The sequence below is a fragment of the Dermacentor silvarum genome, chromosome 9, assembly GCF_013339745.2.
Source record: "Dermacentor silvarum isolate Dsil-2018 chromosome 9, BIME_Dsil_1.4, whole genome shotgun sequence".
Classification (NCBI taxonomy): Eukaryota; Metazoa; Arthropoda; class Arachnida; order Ixodida; family Ixodidae; genus Dermacentor; species Dermacentor silvarum.
Window position 1 is genome coordinate 109,180,778 of NC_051162.1, and position 18,703 is coordinate 109,199,480.

At 47.5% G+C, this 18,703-nt stretch overlaps 1 protein-coding gene across 2 annotated transcripts in view; it reads left to right on the forward strand.

Annotated features, from left to right (window-relative positions):
* Positions 1–18,703, forward strand: part of LOC119463808 (zonadhesin-like) — a 219,780-nt gene that overhangs the window by 174,147 nt on the left and 26,930 nt on the right. The window lies entirely within an intron of this gene.

The window sequence follows — 18,703 nt, forward strand, 5'->3', positions numbered from 1 at the left end:
GCTGTAGGGCCTTCCTTCTCGGAATCTGGTGTACTGCACTCGGAAACAAGTATCTTTACGGCTGAGGCTCATGCACTATTGTCGGCTGTAAAGCACATAAGGAAATCAAAACTTCAAAAGGCAATTATATTTACGGACTCCCTAAGCGTTGTAAACGCCCTAATGTCATTCTGCAAACACAAAAATCCTATACTCTGTGAGCTGTATTCCCTTCTGTGTACAGCATATATATCTAACCAGCATGTTATTATATGCTGGGTGCCTGGCCATAGAGGCATCGGGGGCAATGTACTAGCAGACCAAATGGCCACAACAATTACATCGCAAGCTACCCCTACTGCTGCTGCTCCTGCCACAGACCTCAAGCCTTTCTTACGAAAGAAACTTCGAAGCCACTGGCAACGCTTGTGGGACGCAGAAACAAATAACAAGCTTCATGTGATTAAGCCACAAATAGGTTTCTGGCCCTCCATAACGAAAACGCGACGAATTGATGTCTTGTTCTGCCGACTGCGTATAGGGCACACATTTGGTACCCATAATTACCTACTCACTGGCAACGAACCTCCACTATGTGGAAGATGTGGTGAAATTCTCACTGTCCTCCACGTACTCGTCGAGTGTAAGAAAGCAGAAACCGAACGGAAAAAGCACTTTGCACAAGCCTTTCGTTACCATATCCCACTACATCCAACATTGTTTCTGGGCTCAGAACCATTCTTTAATGTGAAAACAGTTCTCAACTACCTAAATGATGTAGTGCTACATGTTATTAGCCCAGCAACTTCGTAGCGCACCCTCTCACGAGAGGGTGCTCCTGCGATAGTTGTTTTTGTAGAGCACACGCCTCAGTACCCTTGCGTTTAAGGGCCTCGTGAGGCGGTAGTGCTAGTTCCGCACTCGTAAATTTGATTATGATGGCGCTTAGCTTATCTTTTATAGTCACAGCACACCTCACTGTCATGTTCATTATTTTAATACCTATGTATTTTACGCACTTTTACAGCGATTGATTTTTAGGCCCTTTTACAGCCATGTAACATCTACCTATTGGAATCCATCTGCCCATTGCATTGACATAACATCGTCACATCACCACTTGCATGGCGCTCTTTGGCCATATCTGGCCCTTGCCCCACTAAACACAACACATCATCATCATCATTTAAATAAATGTTTATTCTTTGTCGTGACCCATTTCCAACTCTACTTCTGCTTTAAATCGTATTGAAGCATATCAGGTTATAAAAAATTTTAGCCTTTACGGTGCCGGTTCCCAAAAAAGAAACCTTTGAAAGATTGGAATGTATTAATTCGGGTTAGAAATGATTTATTTTTTTATATTTTTTGTAGTTGAAACAGCACGCCACGTCTCCATAAACGGCCTCAAGTTCCCTTTCAAGCGTTTACCTGCTTTTTTATAAGGATATGCAAGCTGTCAATCGACGCGGGAAAAGCAAATGACATGTGCGTGCCAAGAACAATAGATACTGGTAGTTGTAAACAATCCTTACGGATATATGGCTTTGTAGCAATTTGAAAAATTGTCCGCCTCATTTTTTTTCCGGCGGCAACACGGAAGGCGGGATGCATCCATCTGCCGTCGCTGTAGCCAGCATATGGTTCTTGTTGGTAAATGGCCAAGAATATCGTAAGTCTTTATAGTTAGGTCATAAATGCAGTATTCGAATGCACCCGGTGTCTTCCGCTCGAGATGTTTTCTGCTAGTGAGGACATATTCGAATGCCTAGCAACCACAATGATTTTTTGTTATGGTTATGGTGAACGTGGTAAAAGAAACCGGTCCACACTGGTGCATCTCTTGTATTGCTTCTGGTCCTACTTTTAATCTTACACCCTGGTTTAACGTTGAATACGCATCAACGGACCGAGAATTCTAGTCAAACAATGCATAAACGGAAGAAGACTCACAGGCCTGCACGGCACACGCAGCACACTCACAGCGTGAGCTGGTGGAGCGGCTCAGAGTAGCTCCAATTTGGGCACCGCGCAGAAGCAGGGTCTTCAGCGGCAGTCTGTTCGCCACTGTTTTGACGAGAGCGATCTGAACGGTCCGCCAGGCGTCGACGGCGAGCTTTGGCAAGCTGCGGCTCTCTGCACAGGAGTCTGCTGAGCCCGATCAAGCTTTAGAACTGAAACTTACATGGCGGGCGCCCCGCCTTTGCAGCCATATATCTTAACTAGATGGCGCCACCATACTGGCGGAGGCTCGGCAGCTCGGGAGCGCGTTGATTGCGCGCCTTGTCTGAATCGCATATCGCCGTCTGCGCCTGCGGGCGCTGCGTTTGCAGGCGTTTCACCTAGATGGCGCCACCATAATGGCGGAGGCTCGAGTTGTCTCCCCCGGCGTGCTTGCCTTATATATTGGTATTTCCTGCGACCCGACAGGAAGCGCTTGCGTGGCTCAGTGGTGGAGTTTCCGGCTCCCACGCAGCGGGTGCGGGTTCGATCCCGGCGGGAATCTGGTACTTTTTTCGCGTTTCCGGCGATAGCGGTTACGCAGGGGACGCCGGCGGCGGCATCATCGAGACCCGAAACGGCTATTGGAATGAGCCCATAACAGCTTACGCTGTAAAACTCTTAACGCAATAACTGACATCTTTGCAACGTGTATTTTACCAATTCAGACAAGAGAATTTGTAATAATTCAGACAACTGAGCTCTAAACTGGCAGGCGCAGACAAAATAACCACATCCCTATATATGCACATTATCAGATGGTTGTTTCGAGCTGCTCTGACTACAGACCGGACTCCCAAGCTGAAAAGGGGACAGGTGCGTTACTTCATGTTTGCCAGGTTTTGGTTTGTACGTCTTTGATTTCGTGGCTTGTTGCTTCTCTTCGTTCCGGCAGCCTTCCAAGTTCTTGAATTTAGATTCCATTTTAAAAATTCTTGCAGCAAAGGTTTATTAATACGAAGAAAAAGTTACGCTAAGTTCGAAAGGAAGTATAATAACTGTTGGTAACTGTAGCGAGTTGGTACTGGAAGCCATGCATCCGTACCAACTCGCCCAATTGTCAGTGCTACTCGAAGTATAATAACACGTTTTATGATGCAAATTAGAATGTTCACGTGGCAAAATGTTTACAGTTGGATCTGTGGTGCCGAATTTCTCTATAGATGTTTTTGACTACATTTTACGAATTTCACTACAGCGGCAGTGGTCAACGAAACACATGCAATACGGCGAGCTCACGAATTCGTCATTAGATCGCTCCCATACTGCTGATGCACTGGTGAAAACTTATCCTGTGGCCAGTAAAAAGGTCTGTTGACATAATGATGAAGTTACCTTACCTCTACTCATTCCCGCTGCTCCATATGGGCTTCCTACTTTCCTAAACAGAACATAAGTATTTAACAAAATAATAGCGCTCTAGTGTGGTATCTGACATTAAATTTAAGCAAGCTAAGACCTGTAGTCACCTCAAGGCTGGTTCTAGAACTTTCTTATCTCCCATTTATACGCGCTACTGTGCCTAATCGAAGAGGTACGTATCTTCGACACAACCGGTATGTTGGTGCATTATCGATGTCCGTTTTTCTGAGCCCACAAATACGAGCTAGTTCAAAGAAACAATAATCTCCTGCCTTCAACTTCTAAACTTTGAAGTCAAAGCATTAATTAAATTATGAGGGACAGCCGGGCATGTTGCCGCTTACCCATGATCGAAAGCCCCGTTCGTTCTATTTCGGAAGTAAATTGACTGGTAAACTTAAAACATACTTATTTTCATATATGCCTTACAAAACAAGCGGGAAGGTTCATCGAGGTGTTTCATTAAAAAGTATAAATTCAATCAAATAGTTATAAAGTGAAAATGCACTTAAACCGGAAACTGGCATGGACGCGAACAAAGCTGAATTCTTTTTTGTATCGAATAAATTTTCTTTACTTTCCAAAATGTACTCAGAAACTATTTCGTATAGGCTTTCGCTTCGAATGCCCAGCAAGCCTGCAGAGGTGAAAAATGCAGCTATAAGTGGTATGCTTTTTGGGTTTATGAAAACAAGAGGTTTCGTTTCCTGAAGCTGTTTTACGCGTTTTAGTGCTACCACCCTAGCTTACGGTTGAAGTGTTTAAAATGTTTAGACATGTGTAAGCATTTTTAACGAGTACCTGTTTGCTACGCCTTTGAGATGAGAACCTGCACAACGATCTAGCCATTAGCACCTGTGCACTCAAATTAGTAAAGAAAGGCATGTGCTCTTCAGTGATGCTTTCGTAATGCAATAAACAAATCTGTTAAGCCCAGGATGCGACTTCATTTCTTAATGGGCTAAGCGAGCTGCTTGCATTAATTTTGCTCTCAGGTTATTTTGTCTTCTGTCGTAGAACAAATAATATAGAATGCCAAGAAGGGCAATTGTGACCATTGTTGATTGTGGGTTCTAGGAAAGAAATAACCTCCGTGATGCCGTATCTCCATTACAAATGCCACAACTTCAACTTGGGAAAAAGAGCACGGGTTCTGCAGGATTTCAGTGTCCCTGAAGGTCTGTTAAAGTAGTGCATTTCCTTCAATTTGGAACTCACGGAAAATCGCATGCACATGCTGGAAGCAGAACTGTCAGCCCTTTCTGACATGTAACGCGAGTTTTGTTCCGTCAATTCCGTGTTTATGGAGCAAGACCAACACAGGTCTTACAGGCAGGCGCCTCAGTGAGCAACACATATTCAGGGCAACTATGCTGTCGGGAAACTTGACTTGGGCATCTTGCACTGCCACGTAAGAAGTTAGGATAAATGTCGAGAATTTACTAAATGAAGCCGTGCAGAAGTCGCTACACGCGTATGCAAGAGATAGTAACTAGGAGCGCGATACTTTCCAAGATTCGTTGTTGGAATCCTTTAAAAAATATTAGTCATGAACTCGCTTTCGTTTACAGGGCGAACTCCATAAATGCTGCATGGTTCGACCTCCAAAACGTGCCCCCCCCCCCTCTCCCTATTGGATGTCACTATTTCCCTCTCTGTTCAGGCGTACATATTCCGCCGAATCCAGTTATAAACATTCCAGAGTCATTGCTATGCTTCGTCTTCTCTACCTGGTTGTTCCCACCTCGTGTTGAAAAATGGCACTTTGCATAATCCGTTAATTTGACTCATTTTTTAGCATTTCAGCGGTTCCATCGTATCTTAGTTATTTCTGTGCGTCCATGCGAGCTGTAAGCCACTTGGTTAGCTTTGATGGTAGAGATATTGTGTCGAAGAGACGGTGATGCTATGTTCAATCTACGGATCAGTGCACATTTTTTTCACCTTACTGTTTTTCATTTAACGCTTCCGTGAGAGACTCACTCGGTACATCTCGCTTTTTGCAGGTAGAGGAAAAGCTACTGTTTTGCCACCTAGAGTTCAAGGACTCATTCAGAGTGCAGGATGATTTCCAAATGCCAGCTTCTAGCAGACTAATCCCTATTGAAATGTTCCGTATGCATTCTAATTTTTTATATATTGCCTATGAAAATTGTACGGAATTTATGCAGAGTGCCTATTATTCCGTACGAACTATACGGAAACATGCGGAATTATTGGAATGACATACGGAATGATTCAACAGGGATGCACTGTATCGTCTATGACACTCAAGTGGTTGACAGAGTGTATACGAAGAAAATTGTTCTGTTGTAAAAAAATATGCCTTGAAGGTGGTTCATCATCATCAAGCATTTACAGCTCAGTTTATGTAGGCGCCTATAGGATTGAGAAATAAATGAAATCTCGGTGGTATTGATCAGTTACGCCAATTCGCCTAATCGCAAGCTCGAAGTTTGTGGAATGTGCGATCTGCTAGCAGCAAATACGCCCAAACTGCGCTCACGGAGCTCAAACGCGCAGTATGGCCATGTCCACGTCAGTAACTGACAACCTTTTTGAATAGAATATATTTTGGTACGCAAGCTTTCAGATCATTTTGAGAGAATGAACAATAGATATGTATCTCAGATGTGTTGCAACATCGGATTCTCAAGGATTTATCCGAAAAAATGTGGCGGCAAATTTATCACCGGTGCGACAACGTTGAACTGGAAGGGAGGATTCTTAGAAGGTCAGCAAGAAAATATGGCACAAGGTCGCGTAGTCGTAGTTGGTGGTTCGCACACCGTTATAGATGAAAGGCTTCCAGACTCTCTCCCTTTTGAGCGGCCAAGATGTAATAACAATTCAACAATTGCAACACCCCACTGTATGTCATGAACGATGCGTAAAATGGCTCGTTTTGTCGCTTCGTGGCTAGTGCTTCGAGTTGAATATTATTGTCTAACTATTCCGATGTATCAAGGAACTGTTGTGATGTAAACAATGAAGAAAATACAATACGACTATTGTGCTGCGGATACTGCTAATGGCTCGCAAACAGAAAGTTGTGAGTTTGGATCACACCAGAAAAAAAGGGTTCTATTTCTGCTTGCCGACATTTTTGACGTCAAAAAATTAGGGGCAGCTTCCCACTAATGGTGCGAATACTGGGCAAACACCGAAACTGGCGACTCCACCTAGCTTTATCTCGGTTCGGCCAAGCTTTTGCGAGGTTATGCTTCGATATTCGGCCACGTTTTGCGCAAGATCACCCCGGAATCAACGACAGCCCAAGGAGCAACGTTCACTGGGTAATTAAAGTGTCTGGAGGCTTCTGGACGCTCGAACGCTTTTGCTTGGTTTCGCGGGCTCATAACTGCGGATCTCCTGCGAAACAACGACGTTTCGCCGCAGCTTCGGCGGCGCGATACTCGGGATCGGACCGAAGTCGTCTCACTGCCTCTCTAGTAGTGGCTCGGCGGCTTTCGCGCCGCGCTTCTTCTTCTTCAGGAGTGACGCTCTTCTTCGGCTGCCCCATCTTCGCGGCGATGTGCTCAGCGCGGAGACGGCGGGACTTTGGTGTCGCCGCGGAGGCGACGCGAAGATATATATCCTGTTGGTCAGTGAAGGGACGTCATGGCTTAGCTCAGTGTCTGAACAGCCGCGACAATCACTCCGCATGGCGCGGTGACGTCATGGCTCAGCAAAGCTAAGGCGAAGCGACGCGGCACGTGCGAACACGTGAACATGAGTCGGGGCAATAGCAAACAATTATACAAATAATAAAAAAGAGTGCTAGGGCCTTCACATTTTATATAAGACGACTTATATTGCCCCTGGTAAAACGTCTTCCCAGCAATGCATTTTTGTTTAAAAGTGAAGCCGACTTTAAGGGGATCAGTGTAAGCTTGGTCTTTGTAAGCTGGCTTTCCCACGTTCCATGTTGCAGTGAAGCCTACTCATAAAGAAAAATGCGATCCGAACGGGGCCCGATAACGCTATCGCGTTCCACTCTTAAAGGCGAAGCTTAAGCGTCCTCCAATTTTTCATATGTGTACTAAGATTTGTATTGATATTGCGGCAAAATGGTATTAATTAAAAATTTGTTCAACATTCGCTACTAGGTGCACTAACAAATAGAACACCAAATACGTAAACTTTACGCTTCTGCGTCAGTATTCCGAGAAAATACATTTGCATTCATTCTCACAGAAGGTTCTCCCTTTTCTTGCAGTTGCACCGGAATAGCGGCAACACTTCGCTTATCTGAAGTCTTTGTTATATTATTGCATATGCAGCCCAGTCATCGCCATGCGGCTGTCTTGAAGTACCAGCGAGCGGCAGCCACCAGAAAGAAAAGTTCTGCCGACCTAATCTGACGCCCCTTTCGGAGCGGACCAAACCACGAAGCTGTATCTGCAGGCCAGGCCTTGTGCGGAATGCTTGGGGTGACTGCATCACCAAAAAAGAGTGCTTGCACTGCAAATGCACCCGCGACAAGGACTTCAATGTGTGTGCGAGGAAGTGCCCGCTGCTATGCAACGAACCAATACTCGCGTCGTGTTCACAGAAGTGCGTCTTAGGTTGTGACTGTCCACCTGGTACGGTACGGTAAGTCAATGAGCATCTCTAGGTTTGCGACAGCGTTTACGTGGCCTTTGTTGCCTTTGTGCTACAAATAAGGACCGCATGTGGGATTTCGCTACCTATTTACCTGAAGTCTAGAACACCCCTATTCTACAACATCAAAGAACACAGCAAATACGAGTATATCCAAGCGCTAAACTAAAACATTATAAATATATGATCAGACGCGCGGTGAACGGAAATTTGTTTGTAGAAAGAGTTTCGCTTCATTGAATACCGGGTGTTAAAGTGAACACTGTCAAAAATTTTTAAAGGTTACCTGTGGCAGATAGCACGATTATAGTTCATCACCTGGTCTACTCCAAGAGGCAGACAGTACTTACACACAAAAAATGAAATGCATGATTGACTAATTAACAAATATTGACTAAATAAATTTTACCTAATTACCTAATGGTCCATATTTAAATTTAGAAATTCTAGCCGTGGAGTTCGCAAGGGGGATCCACTTGGAACGAATTCTCCGGATGACACCAGTTTCGAGATATTAATTCCCGAACTTTGCGGAGATAATAATTCCCAGGCGTGCAATCTTCCCGCAGTACGGTCTTTATTATTGCGATAGCAATTATATGGACACTCCAAAGCAGATTTCTGCCGTCGCCGTCGCCGTGAGGTTCCGTATGACGTCAATGGAGATGAAATCACCGCCGCGCGCCGAACGCTGTATGTGAGAGTAAAAGGGCGCGAGGGACGCGCGCTTTCACGGGGAGTGAACCCACGGCGGAGAAGAAACGCGCGTTCCGCGCCGTGCGCCCTTAAGGGCTGCAGAAGTAGGCATCTCTTTCCTTCTTTACAATCACCATATATGTAGAGCAAACGTGCCTTCTTACGATGCTCGAAAGGCCGCGAGGGGGGGGGGGGGGGAGCAGTGGGAGGGAAGGGGGAGGGAAGGGAGGCGACGTGTAGCTGCGGCACTAAGTGTCTATTTATATCAGAGGCTCCGGCAACAGTCACCAACGCCGCACGCATTTTGTGCGAACGCGGGCAAAACGCTGACGGCGTCGACGTGTGCGTGCAATCTTCCCGCAGTACGCTCTTTATTGCCCAAGGCTTTAATAAAGACTGGCGGAAATCACTGACGCACGCAGTGTTAAATTTTGTGAGAACACGTGCATCAGTGAACCCTCGAAGCCTTGACAAACGAAGCAGGAGTTTCTTTATTTTTTTGTTTGTGTTTATAGTTCCGGCATGTTTCTCACCTGAAGTAACTCGTAGTTGCTGTGGTTCACTGGTTACATATTGCATCTTGCTTTCAAATCAAATTTAAATTTATGAAAAGCTTCGTGCCCTGTCGCTTTTATTTGGCCCTTGCTTTGCTGCTTCAATTAGCAGCACGAATGTACATTTTCTCACGAGTTGCCAGCGTAATATCACCTTTCCAATACTGACCATAAAGCCCAAGGGTAGCAGGCTGCAACATCATAAACGCTACGAAATTTAATTGCATGAAAAATGATCTATACAATTACACTCAATATTTATTTTATTCCTCCAGATTATTAACTCATGCTTACCACGAGAATTTTGAAGACACAGATCATACTTCTTTTTTTTTCACAGAGATCCCAAAACAAAGAAAAACTGGTGCGTCAAGACAACGAAGTGTGCCCCAACATGTCCACCCCAATCGAGGTTCGAACCCTGCGTGTCTACCTGCGCACCCAAGTGCGGCAAACAGCAGCCACAAATCTGCGTCACACGGTGCCAAAGGGGCGGCTGTGTTTGCTATCAGGGTTACGCTGAGGCCGAGCAAGACGGGCCAGATAATCTGCGTGCCCCACAGGATTGCCACAGATACACCGGAATGGCGCAGCCAATCACGCATGTCGGACGCGGACATGGTGGCGGAATTTCCCCTGCTGGAAGCGTACCCGTACCGGGTGGCGTCGCCGTACGTCCAGGTGGCACAATTTTACCTGGTGCCAACACAGAGGGTGCATCTTCTGGCAGTACTTACGGATATGGCGCAGCCGGTGGGGGCCTAGCTACAGGAGGGTCCCACTCACCGGATTCTGTAGAATTTGAAGGGGCTGAGGGAATAAACCCAAATGAGATACCCTCATATGAAGCAACAGGATCTGGCCGAACAAACGTAGCAATACGTCCGGGAGTATTACCATCAGGAAGTACCGTGGAATTCAATGGTAGTAGCGGCGTGGGTGCAGGAACAGGCGGTGTACACTCACCAGGTCCCGCGCGACCTGGGGGTCCCGGTGGCGAAACAGACAAAGAGCGTGAGGGACTCGAATGGTGCCAGGGAGCCGACTACAAGTGGTCTTGGAGTGCCACCAGGGCGTACGTCGCCAACTAATACCGCAACCAGTAAGCCGGTTGGGGCCTTAAACAATACAGAGACTACACCAGCACCTGGTACTTCTGTACATGGCACCGTAGGCAGTGGTAGAGTTGCAGGAGGTACATCATTGACAGTTCCTGTGAGCCCAGAAGGGAGTGTTGCAGTGGGTGCAGCGACCCCAGCATTAACCGCAGCTGGAAATAACGAAAGGGCAGGGACGACTGGTACTGGAGCATCCTCCATGAGCAGTCCTGGAACACCGGAAGGGAGTGCATCATCAAGTACTACTACAATAATACCGTCGGGTGGTGCTTCAAACAGCACAGATGGCCGTCCCGCGCACTGGTACATCGGGATCGGCAATGGTTGGCATCGGTTTAGTCGCAGCAGGTCCATTGTCAGCGGCTCCTGCAGGACCTGGAGAGAATACTATGAGAGGTACAGCAGCTACTGGAGTAACCGGAAATGGAGGTAGGGAAAGTGCAGGCGTGAGTGGTAGCGGTACCCCGAGCGGTCCTGGAAGAATGACTGTAAGTGTAACATCGCATACTACAGTAAATTCGCCGGAAGTCGCTTCCCTAAACACAGACTGGTAGAGCAGCGACGGGAACCTCTACCTTTGGCACCGTGGGCGGCAGTCTACACGCAGAAGGCACACCATCGACGAATATCGCTGCGACCTAGCGCGACTACTATAACGGGCCCAGCGGCTACTGTTGTAGTTGGAGATAAAGAGAGTACAGCTGTGAGGGGTAACGGAGAAACTTCCGTGAGCAGTCCGGAAACAGCATCAGGCAGTGGATCGTCACACAATACCACCGGGAATTATCCCAATGGCATCGCACGGAATTCAGAGGGTGTGTCCGGAGGGAGTGCAATTGGATTTGGAGCAGTGGGAGGCGGTATATTCGCAGAAAGGACATCATCCGGAAATGCGGCAAGGCCTGGAGGGAGTACTGCAATTGATGGTGGGAATTCTGCAGTAAGCGCCACTGAAAAGCCTGCCCCTGTGGGTACTGTAACGAACGCCAATCCTATCTCCCCAAACCATGCCATAGTAAGTGCGCCTACTAGTTTGGCACGACACTCGTCAGTTACAACCTCACTTGGTACAGGCGAGGCTGGAGGTACCAACAGCGTCCTAGACGCAGAAGGTATAACTCCATCTAGTTCTACAGCATTCCGTGGAACCGGAGGCGAAAGCGAAGCAGGACCACCTGGCCGTACGTTGCATCTGCTTCCCGAGAAAGCAAAACCCACCAAAGAGTCCCGAAGCCTTTGTGCTCAAGGACATGGTTCTGGAGCGAATTGCACAAAATCATCCGGTATGGCGGGAAACCCCTCACCAAGAACCTGAAGTCGCGCAACTTGTCCCGCTGCTATAAAATGTATCAGAGTAAATTAATTGTGTTAACTTTTCGCCACTGAAACACCTCCAAACGGCTTAAATTGCCTAAATATGCCACGGTAAAAAAGCAGCATTATCAATTCGCATGCTAGGGCACCATGTCAGGAGGGATCTGAAGAACAGCAACGTCGTGACCGTAGGCAGTGATGGTCAATATATTCTATTTCATTTCAATGAAGTTCCTTTGTGGCTTTGTCAAGGGGCGGACGTCGCTTGCATACAGCATTTTTAGGATGCTTCCTTTTACATGGTTTACGTGGGAACAAAGTTTACCAAATAAAGAAGTTTGTTGCTATTCTGTGACTGTGTTATATGCACCTAATTATTTTACCATATCGTTGCGGATGTACCGTTTCAAGTAAGCAGAACTTTTAAAGCGATAGCTTTATTAAGGACGTCGAGCCGAGTTTCGCCGTCGCCAGCAATTTGACCTTCATTTGACCGCAGCGGCACCGTAGCCTTGGCAACGCATCACGTGACTCGCCGCGCCGAGCTCTGTCACCGCCGCTATTTGGCGCATGCGCTCTCCGCAGCCGGCCTGCTGCCTCCTGACCACGCGACTCGCCGCGCACCTGGCTAAAGCCCCCCCCCCCCCCCGCACACACACACAAACATTCAGCGCTTTTACCGGCGCCTCTTACCGTTGCGTCTCTCGGCGTCGTCGGTGACGGCAGCGAGACCTGGTGTGTCTTGAGCACGGCGTTTCGCCTTGGCGCCTCCCTCAATGGAGGGAGGTGCCAGCGTCGGCTGACGCCGGCGTCACCCGGCTGAGCGACGCCGGGTGACGAAACGTCAGAAAGTTTCGTCAGAAAACGCAGGGAAGACGCTGAATATGGAGTGACCTTAAGGGGAGCGCCGCGCTCGCCCAGTCATTGCGAGGTTGGCCATGGAGAAGAGCGAGGCCGGACCGTCTTCTGTGAGCGTTGCACGGGAGCGGGAGGCTTTGAGCCATCGTCGGCAAGCGGCATCTAACCACCCCACGGATATCTCCCGGCGAGCTTGTTCACTGGAGAGGCTCCGGAATGCTAAGCGGGCGAAGCTAGCATCGGAGACTGAGGAAGAGCGAGCCGTTCGGTTCGCAAAACGTCGGAAGCGGTACCACAACGTTGGTTCACCTAATCAAAGGTTAACCAAGTGAAACAAAGACTTAACCAGGCTAAATAAAGCTTTACCTTTGCATATCAAAGGTTAGCTTAGCTAAGCCGCGGCCATTCTTTTGTCTATAGATCGGTTCAGGGCGCATAGAACCTTTAAAAGGTGCATGTACATAAAGCTATGTTCACAAAATACGTTCACACCAAATATTCTTTGCTAAAAACACCTCAGCGATGGAATTGTTCGGCTATGATTGAGAACAGCATAGCATGATTGAACACGATGAAGAAAAAAACTGTAGCTCCAATCCATGCTGTGAAGGTGGTTGGACAGCGAAGCTGTAAACGACACCCACAACGATTACCCATTGTGAAGTCACTTGAATTCACACACGTGGCTCTACAAAGAGTGAAACCAGACACAAGGGAAATTTACTTAACCACATCCTTTATTACTTCACAACGACATTATGTTCACTCTATTCCTCTGGCGTCTTTACTTTCCGTGGTCTACCCAGGCTAGCCTGGAGTGAATTCAATGAGTTGCTAGACCATGGTGACGTCACTACGTGATTTCTATGCTGTTGGGTACTTTTCCACTTGGAGTAGCTTACGCAACCGTAATCTTTACCGGGAAACACACACGGGTGAAGGAACGTGCTTTGAATTATTTGCAGACGTGATTAGCATACATTATACGGTTTGCACTTCGCACTAGGGCTTTGAATGACGTCAATCGCTTTTGAATCAGCTGTAAACCTAATCTTTACCGGTGTACGCGTCGGAGGGTGTTCCCATTGTTCACGCGCGCCATATCATCCATCATGTGGTTTTGATGCTTGTTTTGTGGTTTTTCTTTTGAAAATGAGTGCTGCGCTGTATGCTGTGTCCCTGATTTCGAAGGCGATATGCTGTTTGTATTCAATGTCTAGCCTGGCGTTTTTTGCTTACGCCAATGACACGAAAGTTTCCTTGGCTAGTAGAGGTATACAGCTTCGCTGCAAAATTGGCAGACTCAACCGTAGTTGCCATCCACGTAATGCGAGAAAAATTGGACGAATCATTGCAGCACGAGGCGCCGATACGCGTAGACCTGGTGGGGGACTAGAGGCCTGAGACCCGCTTTGTCGTTTTGCTTTTGCCGGCTGTTTTAAGACGTCGAATGAAAAAGTGGTCGCTGTTTCACCTGAAAGGCGAAGCATCAATTGCGATAGCAAATTTGTAGAGAGCTATACGTAGTAATGATAGTAGCTTTATCAGCTGTATAAACTTAGACATGCAGCAGCACCGGCAACACGCAGAACGTCCATCTCGACGCCGTCGGCGTTTTGCCCGCGTTCGCACAAAATGCGTGCGGCGTTGCTGACTGTTGCCGGAGCCTCTGATATAAATAGGCACTTGGTGCCGCAGCTAAACGTCACCTCCCTTCCCTCCCTCCCCCCACGGCCTTTCGCGCGTCGGAAGAAGGCGCGTTTGCTCTACATATATGGTGATTGTAAAGGAGGAAAGAGACACCTACTTCTGCAGCCCTTAAGGAAGCACGGCGCAGAACGTGCGTTTGTTCTCCGCCGTGGGTTCACTCCCCGTGAAAGAGCGCGTCCCTCGCGCCCTTTCAGTCGCACATTCAGCGTTCGGCGGCGCGAGGCGACGATTTCATCTCCATTGACGTCATACGGAACCTCACGGCGACGGCGACGGCGACTACGACGGCGACGCCGACGGCAGAAATCTTCTTTGGAGTGTCCATATAATTGCTATCGCAATAAAAGCGAGCGAGCAACAGCCCCACCCCTCCCCCCTACTCCAGCATTCCCCTTCCTCCCGCCCCTCCCCACCACTGTGTTTTGCGATAACTCGTGTGTCACCATCCACTCATCCCCTTCCCTCTCTCCCGCCTTTCCCCGTCCGCACCCTCCCCACTACTAGGTCGCGCGAGAGCACCCACCCTTTCTCTCGCCGCCTTTGTATCGCAAGTCCCTGGCGACCTAGAATAAAAAGCTATTCGCGTAAAAACTGACATTGCTTATACCCGTGCCCCACGAGCTCCGGAAAATGGCATGAACCTATTAATGCCTGAAATTTTAATGCCCTTTGCATGGCACCACACGGACAACCCTAATGCAATTTGCCTAAATGCCATTCGTTAACTCATGCGATCGCCAGATCTCCTTCAACTGAAAAATGAATACTATTGACGCCATAACTAGCCCAGTGAAATATAATGTATTTGAAACCGCCTCTGCGTATAAAAAATAATTTATACATAACTATTTAGTACAGCGCTCCTGCAAGGATTTGTATCCGGCGAACTTCCTCAGGTTGGCGTTCGAAACGCTTCGAATGGTCTGGGGCCAATTTGGCTTTGGGCTTCAGATTCGGCATGTAATGGCCGAAGTTGCCATGATTGATTGAAACGTGTAAAAAGCAGGTAAAAGCTAAAGCTAACGGCGCCGTAGCATGCTTGTTTTAAAGTTTCACTATTCCTGGAGGAAAATTAAACTTGTAAGTATATCGTTTTTTATTAAGTACCTTAAGATTGCTCACTTCAGGAAATGCTGTCATCGACATCACCGCCTCAAATGTCATTAAACTCGGACATGTGGCAGCTGTTCCAAAAAAAAGATGTCATCAGGGAGCTTAAATCATTAGCGAACGAGTTACATTACCCTTGCCCGTGTGTTACAAGTATTAGATGGGGTTATTGTCTTTGTGGCAACCGGTTGGAAAAGCGGCCTGTTAATTTTGGCCCCATTTCATCCGTGGGGAAGGTATTCGTGTATGCAAAGGTCCAGCCACATTTATATTGTGACGGATCGAATGGATTTATTGACACGATGAAGGGCCAAGTATGGCCCAGCCAAATATACGACACTATCGAATCCAGCCATCCCCCAATGACTCCGCGCCGTTTTACTCTTCTTTAAAATGCGAAGCATTTCTTGGCGAACATTTGCCACTTTGACAGTATCTATCTATCTATCTAGCCGCCTACGTCTTGGTGTTCTCATGGTTGTATCGTTAAATTGGTATGTTCCAAAATTGGCATAGTATAACAAGAGTGTATGATGAACATAAATGATAGGTTACGACATGAATATCATGACATGTGTGTCATGTCGGTCATAAAACAGCTGCTTACGTATTGGTGCTCTCATGGTCGTTTCGTTAGCTTGGTAGGTACCAAAATTAGCATAGTGTGACAACAGTGCATGACGAACCCAAATGATAGGGCACGACATGAATTTCATGATGTGCGTGTCATGTAGGTCATAAAACAGCCGCCCAAAATGACAATGACCTAGCGAAAAAAGTATTAACGCTCAAAAATCACTGAAATGGGTTCGGACGTGGGTACTAAGGGAAAAAAACAGTAATTGATGATGCTAGAAGTCATAGTCATGAGCATGACTGAGCAAAAATGACAATGACTTAGCAAAAAATATTTACGCTCAAAAACCATTCTAATGCTAGGCAAAAAACCAATGTAATGCTAGGCCTAAGAGACCTAAGGCTTTCGCCTTAAGGTCTCTTAGGCCTAGCTAAAGGGACTCCTCAGAACTCATGACATGAATGTCATGACATGCGTGTCATGTAGGTCATGAAACAGCCGCCTAAGTCTTGGTGCTCTCATGGTCGTTTCGTTAACTTGGTAGGCTCGCCGCACACTGCTTCGCATAACATCGATTCCCACAGGCGTGGGAACCCACTCAGGACAACAACAACAACAACAACGCCGAGTCTTCGAGCTCTACTTCTTTTGTGAATTTTCTTGGACTTTGCCGGTGAACTGCTGTTTCCTGCTTAGTTGCGGTGGAGATGGACTCTCACGCGCGTCCGCCGGACTCGGTAGTGCCCGCGGCGGCTGCCTCCAGGAAGCGCAACGGCACCGAGAGCGACACTGACAGCGACGACACCATGCAGTACTATGTCAGCAGTGAAGAATCTGGTGACGACACCTTCGAGCTGGTGCGGAGCCGTAAAGCAAAGAGAAGGTTTGTCAGCACATCATCGAATTCGAGTGCGTCCACCATGAGGTCATCACGGATTACCGAGGTACTCACCATCCTTTTCACGCCAGTTCTCGCCACGGATAACCTGAGATGCCTCAACAGGCAAGCCGTGTCTACACATCTAGAGGCACTGGTCCCGAATGAAATCAAGGACATCAGAGTAAACACCCGTAAGAACGTCGTAGCGATCGACGTAGAACATGCGGCTGCGTTAGATTCTTTGCGCAAGGTCACGGAACTTGACGGGATTAAAGTCCACCCTCATATTCCGCTGGGAAAAGAAAGCAGTACTGGCGTAATTTATGATGTCGACGAAACCATTGCCGACACCGATTTGTCGATCTTAATCAAGCCGGCTACAGAAAACACCGTCATCGCAAACGTTTTTCGTCTCGGCACGTCACGGTGTGTGAAGATCATATTTAAGGGCGAATCCCTTCCAACACACGTAAAAGTGGGCCACTTCCGACACGCAGTTCGGCCTTTTGTACCAAAACCACTACAGTGCTGGAAGTGCATGAAGTTAGGCCATGTGAGTAGTGTGTGCAAAAACACTTCCGTGTGTTCTCGATGCACGGGGCCGCACACCACTGACACGTGCGAGGCCAGTGTGCTGAAGTGCACAAACTGCAGCGGCCCTCATGATGCATCCTCAAAGGAGTGCCCCTTAATTCGAAAGGAAATGGCAATTTTAAAGAAAATGGTTAGAGACAACTCGTCTCACCGAGAAGCGGCAGCATCTATTAAGCGACGAAGATCACGTCGCCGACGCCGTTCAAGAACCTCCAAAGCCTCTGTACCGCGCGAGCCACGTACATCACCACCCCCTCTCCCGCCCAGGCCAAACGCCGTCAGCTCTAAGGACAAAGGAGCTTCGAACAACACGGCAGCTGACGCTTGGCCTGAACTCCCGAGGCTACATGCACCTACGGAGCGGGAACAGACATCTACAGCAAGGGACACCTCGTCTGTTCCTGATAAATTGACAGACCAGGATCAACAAATTGTTGTTATGCTCAGCTCTCTGGTGAGTGCTCTTCGTGTTCTTCTGGACAAGCTGCAGACGCCAACAGCTAGAAGTGCATTGCAAGTGCTGGATGCCATCAATCCGGTTCTCGCAAGCCTTCAGAAGTCCAGTGCTTGAAAACTTATATAGCGGAACCATGGCTCGTCGACAGCAGCAGCGATCGTTCCGGGATGATGTCAGAAGCGCCTCCATATTTCAGTGGAATGCGAGAGGCCTGAGGTCACGTATTTCGGATTTCCGGCAGTTCGTGTTTGAAAACCGCTTTCCTGTGCTGGTCATCTGTGAACCGAATTTATCAACTACCTTGAGACTATCAGGATATGAACCTTTCGTTTCAACCACTTGTGCCCGAAGTAGTAAGGTTCTGGTTTACATTCGCAAGGACCTTACGTATTTCGCCCAGCCCGTACCTCCACACGACGATAACCAATATGTCTGTGTTACTGTGAAAAAGAAGAGGCTGTCTTTTACACTTATTGGCGTTTACCTTTCCCCAACAAGTCAATTCGATAGCAAAAGACTAAACGATCTTATGGCTGCGACTCACGGTCCTTGGATAATAACAGGAGACTTCAACGCTCACCACCAGATATGGGGAAGCTCCAGGATAAATTCAAGAGGCAGGTCACTCATATCCTTTGCATCAGGCCACAATCTGCGTCTTCTAAATGACGGAAGCCCGACATTTCTGCGAGGAACAACGTACAGCAGCTGCCTAGACTTAACACTGGTGTCACGTTGCCTAACTTCGAGAGTGCAGTGGTTCACTGATATCGAAACCCATGGAAGTGATCATATTCCGACCTATGTGAGAATCGATGGACTAGAAGCTACATTACCCAATATATCTCGCCAAATTGACTGGTCAGTGTTTGAAGATCTTGTGGAAGA